Below are 8,395 nucleotides of genomic sequence, written 5' to 3' on the forward strand. Positions count from 1 at the left end.
CTATAAAGAGACACCATGAACATGGCAGCTCTTACAAAGGAAACATTTAATTGAGGTGGCTCGCTTACAGTTTCAGAGGTTCAGTCCATCATGATCACGAAGGGGAGCAGCATGCAGGCAGATGTGGTGCTGGAGCTGAGAGTGCTGCATCTTGCAGGCAACAGGAAGTCACCTGACACACTGGGTGGTATCCTGAGCATAGGAATCCTCCAAGCCCACCCCCACAGTGACACACTTCCTCTAACAAAGTCACACCCACTCCAACAAAGCCACACCTCCTAATAGTGCCACTCCCTATGAAACTATGAGGGCCAATTACATTCAAACCACCACACATGTGCTTATGATCCCAGCTACTGGGAAGGCTGATGCAGAAAAGTTAGTATCTTTATTAGAAAAGATATCAGAGTCAGTGTTTCTCTGTCTCTCCCCTCCCTCCCTCTCTCCCTCCCTCCATTCCTCTCTCTTTCTCTTTGTCTCCCTACCTTGTGTGTGTGCACGTACGTGTATGAATGTGTCTGTGTGGGTGAGTGTGTGTGTGTGTGTGTGTGTGTGTGTGTGTGTGTTAAGAATACAATGAAAAGTCAGCCATCTTCAAATCTGAAGGAAAGGCCTCACCAGAACCTGGTCACACTGGCAGCCTGCACTGACTCCAGAATTGTGAGGGATATATCCCCGCAGCTCAAGCCACCCACTCTATGGTATTTTGTTATGGCAGCCTGAGACGACTGCCTAATATAGTCATTGGAAGAACTAAATGAGACGCACATGTAGAATGCTAATTGCCTTGGCACTAAATAGTCAGTGGGTGCCAGCTGCTATTGCTAAGCATGAACAACAGTGTTCATGTGAACTCATGGCTTAAAAACCAGAGAAACAATGTGTCACTGTACAAAAGATGTTCTACTGTTTTATTAGCATTTGCATTTGATTAGTCTTGACAAATAGAATTAACTTTACAATATTAAGGTTTTAGTGCTGGGGAAATAGTTCCATCAGTAAAGTACTTTCTTTATTACTGCAGGGATCTGATTTGGGTTCCCAGAGGCCATACAAAATAGGAAATCATGGTGGCATGCACCTGTAATCCCAGTGCTTGGGGAAGAGACAGGCAGATCCCTGGAGCTTGCTGGCATGCCAGCCTAACCTAATGAGCAAGCTCACGGTGAATGGGAGACCCTGTCTCAAAATAAGGTGGTGGCACACTAGAGGAATGACACCCAAGCATCCCCTCTGTCCTCCATATGCATGCACATGCACCAGCATATGCATGTGTACCAACGGACACATGGACACATGTAGACACATATACCCAAACATTTTGTTAGATTTCAATTTTTAATGAGAAAGTAGGTTTTCTTTTACCTTTATTTATTTATGTGTGTGTAAGGACACATGTGTATTCATGTCACAACACGTGTCAGAGATCAGTTTATAGGAGTCATGTCTCTCCTTCCACAGTGTGGGTCCTAGAAATAGAACTCAAGTCATTAGACTTGGCAACAAGCCTCACCCACTGAGCCATCCCACCAGTCCTAGGTTTTAAACCATGTATGACAATTTTTCTGCTCAGGAAAGAGGAGACTATCTTACCTATGTACATGCCCCATCAAAAGACTAGACAACAATTACACGCGGCATATCTGAAAAGAAAAAAAATCTCACAATTCAAAATGAATACAGACTCAATGGGATATGTATCTCATCCCCCCCCCCAAAAAAAGCAAATTTCACTGTGAAGAAATCATTCTGCATCACATGTGAATTCTCAAGATTGGTGACTTTTTGACATTTGAACCATGAACCAAAGCATGCAGAATTAATGAAAGGCAGGGCAAAGGTGATCTTGAAACACCTTGAAAATCCAGAGCATGTCTTTTGGGATTGACTTTGGAGCAAGCAACTAGCCCACTAAGTCACTAAAATGAGATGTTCCCCCAGGTGCTCATGTTTACTTCAAAAGCCGTATATGTCCACCACAGAAGCATAAAGGGGCTCTTAAGGAAGACTGAACAAAGTACCTGGCAATTCACATGTGTGCACATGTGTAACCATGTACATGGAGGCCAGAGGACAACCATAGGTGTTGTTCCTCTGAGGTTGTCCAGCTTGTTTCTTGAGACAGGGTCTCTCAATATCTTGGAACTCAATTCATTGGCTAGGCTGGCTGGTCAATGAATCCCAGGGATCTACCTGCCTCCTCAGCTCTAGGATTACAGCTGTGCACCAGGTGGGTCCCTGGGATTGGACTCAGGCCCTAATGTTTAAAAGACAAGCACTTTACTGACTTAGACATTCTTCCCAGTTCTAGGAATGTGTTAAAATGACAATTACATTAGCTTTTTCAAACTGCCACAACAAAGCACCAGTAGGCACAGACAAATCAATTTAAAAGTAGGAGTCATGTTCCCACAATCAGGAGCTGGAAATCCAAGATCAAGGTCCTTGCAGAATTAAGTTCTTGTGACTGGCTCTCCATGATGTTCAGGTATTCATCTCCCCATGTCCTCATCCCTCTGTGTCCAAGTCTCCTCTGCTTATAAAAAGACCATTTAATGTTGGGTAAGGACCCACTCTACTGACTTCATTTTGGTTCAATTATCTCTTTAAAAAGGCTATCTCATTTTCTTCAAAGGTGTAGGCACTGGTAAAGTACTCAGGATCCTGTAAATAATACCTCACCCATGCTTCTGTAAATGAAACTCATTAGGTCAAGAAGAAGTTGGGGAGAGGAAGAGGATGAAGAGGAGGATGAGAAGAAGAATAACAAGAAGAAGAAAGTTGGTAAGAGGACCTGGACCAGTCAGACTATTAACAGGTTAAGAGAGGGATAAGGAGGACTACAACCAAATGCATTATATACATACATGAAAGTGTCACAATGAAATCCATCATACATTACTAACATAGAGTAATAAATAAAGATTGAAAAAGGCTATCTCCAAACACAGGCACTTGCTAGGATTGAGTTTCAATGTATAAATGTCAAGTCTTAATGGGAGGACACAATTCAGGCCATAAGAACGACCCATGAAGTAAGGACACAGAAAAGAGGGTATGACTGGGACATGCACATTCCACCAAAGAGGGATAAAGTTTCCCAACTCCAGGAACTGGTGGGAAAGGGGGACAAGTCACCAGGGCTCTTCCCAGCACCCTGATGTGTGCACCATGTCAAGACACATGCAGGTAAAGCCTCAGCACATCAACTTGGAGGAGGGTCAGGGTGAGCAACCACAGGGAACCAGGTGCTCCAGTGAACTCCCCAGGGAATGGTGATGAAGTGACAGAGGACACAGTAAAGTGACCCTGCAGAAGACTCACATCTGCAAGAAGTGCTGTGCTGAGTTCTTCAGTCCCACTGTGTTTATGGAACACAAGAAAGGTTGCACTAAAAATTCTCCTGTCCTCATCATGAATGTCAATGAGAAGCCAGTGCCTTCAGATGACTTCCAAGGAGCTGTCCCGAGCCACTAGCCAGCCAGCCCAAGCAGTAAGGACAGTCATCAATCCCGAGAACAGTAACAGCTCAGGGCACTCAAAGGAAAATCTGGGCACAGAGTTCATCCTTTACTTAAAGACAGGACAAAGGCCACTTTCCCAAAGGTAAAGTGGTCAACACCAGTGTAACTCTGCAGGCGCTCTGAGGTGCCAAGATGGCAGTGAACCAATGGAGCATAGACAGCACCACAGTGCCTGTGCCAGCTGCCCACAGCATCCCATAGGTCCTGGAGCAGATCCTGTGTCTGCATCAGCAGTAGCTTCAAATGATCCAGCTCACAGAACAAACCCGAGTCTAGGTGAACATGTGGCTCATGCATGCACTCCACTGTGGAGTGGCTGGTGTGGACACTCTGACAACTTTAAGCAACCATGTGTCCCACAAGGTGCCCACTGCAGTAGCTCTGCTCATCCAAAAAGCCCCAAGCCTGGTCTGTCTCTAGATGCCTTGAAACAACCAAGCTGCTTCATGCCAGCATCTCCTCCACAGCCAGCTCACTCTCACTGGCTCTTACACCCTTCACCTTGAAGTCTGATGGTATTTTGGTTCTCCTCAACTTCACGTCTAGCCTCCCAAGCACCCTGCTACCTCAGGCCCCTGCTCTATGCTCTTTCGGAGTCCCTTCTCCACTGCCCAAACATCTCTGCCTCCACTTTAGAAGTCAAGGCCAAGGTCATTCTCTGCAAGCAAAAGTGTGGTACCAACCTCCCCTGAATGTATATCCAAGTACAGCCCACCTATGTCAAAGTTGAAGTTTGTGGCACCTTTGTGGGATCCTCCACCTTGACATCTTTGCTAGAAACACAGTCATGGTGAGAGGTCACTGCTGCAGAGTGTGGGGAGAACTTTTCATCTGCCAGGGCCCTGCAGCTCCATGAACAGATGCACACCAGAGAAAGGCCTTTTGTCTGCAGCATACACAGTGGGGCCCTCACCACCAGACACAACCTGAAGGTCCACTACATTACACACTGAGCCAGCAACAACTCTGTCTGCCAGGGTAGACAGCTTAACACAGAGAACACCGTGACTGTGCTGGACGGGAAGGGAAAGAGAATGTCTGAGATGTTTCCCAAGGAACTCCTGTGGGCGTGGAACCTGTGGTGTGGAACCAGTACATCAGCGACCTCAATGGCAGTCTAGTCATGAAGACCAACGAGACCTCTGTGATCCAAAGTAGAGGCATCCCCACCCTGCCTGTGTCCCTGGGGACCATCTCTGTGGTAAGCAATGCTACACTTTCCAAGCCAGGACGTGGAGAAGCCTAGGGTTTGAGACCATGTGGCCAAATACCAGTTCCCCTAATTTCTGGAAGAAAACGAGATTGCAGTCGGCTAAGATGGAAGAGAGGTGCAGCCAGGGCAAGATTCCAGAATTTCTGTTTTATTTTTCAGTTTTCCTTTTTTCTTAATCCATCTCCTCCTGCTTTTTCTCTTCTCGATATGCAAATGATGTTTATGTTTGTGAACATAGCCTTGGGCAATCCTATAATCATGACTGCTACTATGTTGCTTTCCAAAAAATTGAAAACAAAATATAAGAAAATAGAAAAACAAGACAAAATACAAAAACAGACTTTTTTTGTTTTTTTTTATTTTGGAAAGAAGCAGATTTTGAAAAATAATTTTGTTGCTTGGGGCAAATCATATACTAGAAGTTTTGTATGACTTCATAGTTCTTTCCAAAGACTGTCACCTGTGTCATATCAAAACAGCTGTGACTCACTGGACTGCGGGGGAGAGACAACTACTTAACCCAGTGGAGCTGCCAGTGTGTTGTTACTTCCTTGGCAACTATGTTCGGGTAAATGGACATCTGTGAGGGAGAACTGGTTCCTATACTGTATTCATCTTGTAGATTTTTTTGTTTTTTTTTGTTTTTTATTGTTGTTGTTTTAATGTACTTTAACAGGAAAGAAAGAAAAAGAAACCTCAGAAAACTAAAAAAATTAACCACCACCTTCAGTGTTGAAGCCTCTGGTAAGATGCCCTCCACAAACTGACCTTGGTCCCTGGGGAGCCCAGGACTTATTCCTGCTGCTTAGTAAACATTTTGGATGCCCAAGAATGACACTTGCTCCCCACATCTTACACAAACTGTTGTACCGTGCTCTTAGGTTTGATGAGGAAGAAGAGGCTTATTTCTCCAAAGAATGTGAATGAAGACTGTCAGTCAAAGTTTCCCCTCTTTGTTCTTGCACCTGATTTTAGGATCCAAAATTTTGTTGTTTTGGTTTTTGCCTGGTCATGTCTTTCCTTCTGGGATTGTAAGTAAACCCTGTGAGAGAGCGTTCACTGGCTCACCTGTTCACCTGTTTGCACTATGATGTGGATATGGTTACAGAGAACATACATACCAGCTTTGGTTTTATCATACCCTGTAAATGAATTGTGAACCACAGTGTAGTTTTACTTGCTGATGCTGTCTGTCTGAAAATAAATTTTGAATATTTTTATGTCCCCCAAAGAGGAAAGAAAAGAGCAATATACAAACATACATTGATAAAATATATAGAGATAGTAATAACCCAGAGATATGTATGTAGGCAGGAACAGCCCAGGATGCATGCACTCACAGTGATGCATCACCATTCCATTCCCCTAAATGGCCAGAATTTTAAAGTCTGACAGTATCAAACATTGACAAATAAATGGATTAATCACTGGATATAATACTGAGCTGTATTGGAAAGTACACATGATGCAAAGAAATCAAGTTCATTTGGTGTTGTTCATGGTGCCCTTAACCTATGACCCAGAAATGTCTATCCTAGGACTAGTAACTAGTAAGCCTTGCACACTTCCATCAATAGGCACAGAGAAGCCCTCAGCAGGACTACCTGTAATAGACCAGTGGAAAACCAGCTGTCTACCCCGTGATTACAACACATATGTAATGTATATTACAGTATATACATAATGTGTGATCCTAGAATGGAAACGGCCATTGATAAGAAACATATGGACAAATCAAAGGGTGCAGATGAATATCAGAAACAGAAAGGTGGGTGAAAAGGCAACTCAAAAGTATCTACAGACTAGTGCTTCAGTTAATTTACATTTCAAAGCATTCAAAACATAAAATACAGGACTAGAGAGATGGCTCAGCGGTTAAGGGCATCGACTGCTCTTCCAAAGGACCTGGGTTCAGTTCCTAACACCCATATCAGGTGGCTCACAACCTCCTGTCACCCCAGCTCCAGAAGGTCTGGAACCTTCTCCTGGCCTCCACAGGCACCATTTTCCCCTGTGTATTTCTCCTCACAGACACACACGTGCACATGATTCAAAATAAAATAAAATGAACCAAATACTTATCTAAAAAACATACATTCTTGGGGACACAAACATACATGTTAAAAATCATAAATAAAAAAGAAAAACTAAATATAAAATCTAAGATAATGGTCCTTCTGAGGAAGAAATAGAAGTAGTGGGTGGAATACATTCTAGAAGTATTTGCTGAATCCATTCCAAACCCTGTAAAATTTATCAAGGGTTTTCTTATAATTTATTTATGCTCTACATCCAATACTTAAAACAACTAAAATACACACTGGAAGTTGAACACATCAGATACAAATGCTAGGCAAGACTATGTATTAGAGATGACTCTAAAACACCAGCCAGATGTATCTCTGTCAATTTCTCTTTTAAAACTGTAAGATCTCTGTACGCGAAAAGCCTAACTTCCCAGCACCAATTCAGAATCCCACAGCCTGACAAGCTGTCAAGCGCTGGCCCAAAAGGAAGAGGAAGCCCAAACACGGTGTTTGCCAACTCTACTACAGGAGAGCACATTGTGTGGTATTAGGAAACATCACTCAAGCTCACAAGCATAGAATTGCCTTTGCCTGTATCCTAGGGCGCTCAAGGATGATGGGTGGAGCAGAGGAAGTATGGGGTGAAAGGGGAGAGATAGTCATTTTATGAAATCTTCCTAGGTTTCTCTTCTTGCTTCTGCCTGTTCAGTAGATGCTGTGTTTTAACACAATTCAAAAGCAATGAATAAAAAAGTTCCATCAGGGTCATATGGGACATTTAAATATAACAGTGGTTCTCACCACCTTCCCAGATAAGAAAATTTGAAGACATGCTTCCTGGATTCTTAATGGCCCTCTTCCACATCTTCCAAGTCTCTGGGTTATTTAGCCAAGACAGCCACATGAACAGAGAGTCAGACCAACTATGTTTCCCACAAGGGTTTTTGAATCATTATCCTTTTTAACACTCCTCACCAGCTTTATAACAATTTTTGATACATTGTACCTCAAATCCTTAAAAAACCTAAAAGTTTCTTTCCAGGTCAGGGCCCAACATACTTACCTTAACTTCTACCAGGATCATCATGGAGCATCAACACCTTGTGATAAAAGCAGAAACAGATAGGTAATCAGGGCATCTAAAGTCCCAATACAGAAATCATGATGAAAATAGGAGCCCTTGTTTCTACTTAGAAACTAAAAGACTACCATGTCCAAATATCTTCATGACTCACAACTAGCCTTGAGTATTGTCAAGAGCCAATGGCGTTCATAAATATGATGCAGGACCTCAAGCCACCTTCCCTACAGCCTTCCTGGAGGCTCTGCTGGGCCAGTAGGGGTGTAACATTGCAATGCTGAGCACTGTCAAATTCAATTAAGTTTCAAAAATGTCAAAATACAGCAAGGAAATCCTGTTACATCATGTTATGGGAGCTGGACAGAGGCAGAAATGTGTTGTATAACTTATTTATAGCAGGCATGATCAAAGCAAAAGGGAACCTGGACAGAGAGACCCATCATTGCCACCTAGACTGATGAGCACAGGCAAACCTGTGGTTTTCCAGTGGATAGAGACCCATGGGTTGCAGAAACAGAGCTTTAAATGCTCAGTGGTTCAGGGAACCATT

At 43.3% G+C, this 8,395-nt stretch overlaps 1 pseudogene; it reads left to right on the plus strand.

Annotated features, from left to right (window-relative positions):
- Window positions 1-3,171: 3,171 nt before the first annotated feature.
- LOC102929051 (sal-like protein 4 pseudogene) lies at window positions 3,172-4,840 on the plus strand (annotated as a pseudogene).
- Window positions 4,841-8,395: the final 3,555 nt, after the last annotated feature.

Source organism: Peromyscus maniculatus, chromosome 3, assembly GCF_049852395.1.
Source record: "Peromyscus maniculatus bairdii isolate BWxNUB_F1_BW_parent chromosome 3, HU_Pman_BW_mat_3.1, whole genome shotgun sequence".
Classification (NCBI taxonomy): domain Eukaryota; kingdom Metazoa; phylum Chordata; class Mammalia; order Rodentia; family Cricetidae; genus Peromyscus; species Peromyscus maniculatus.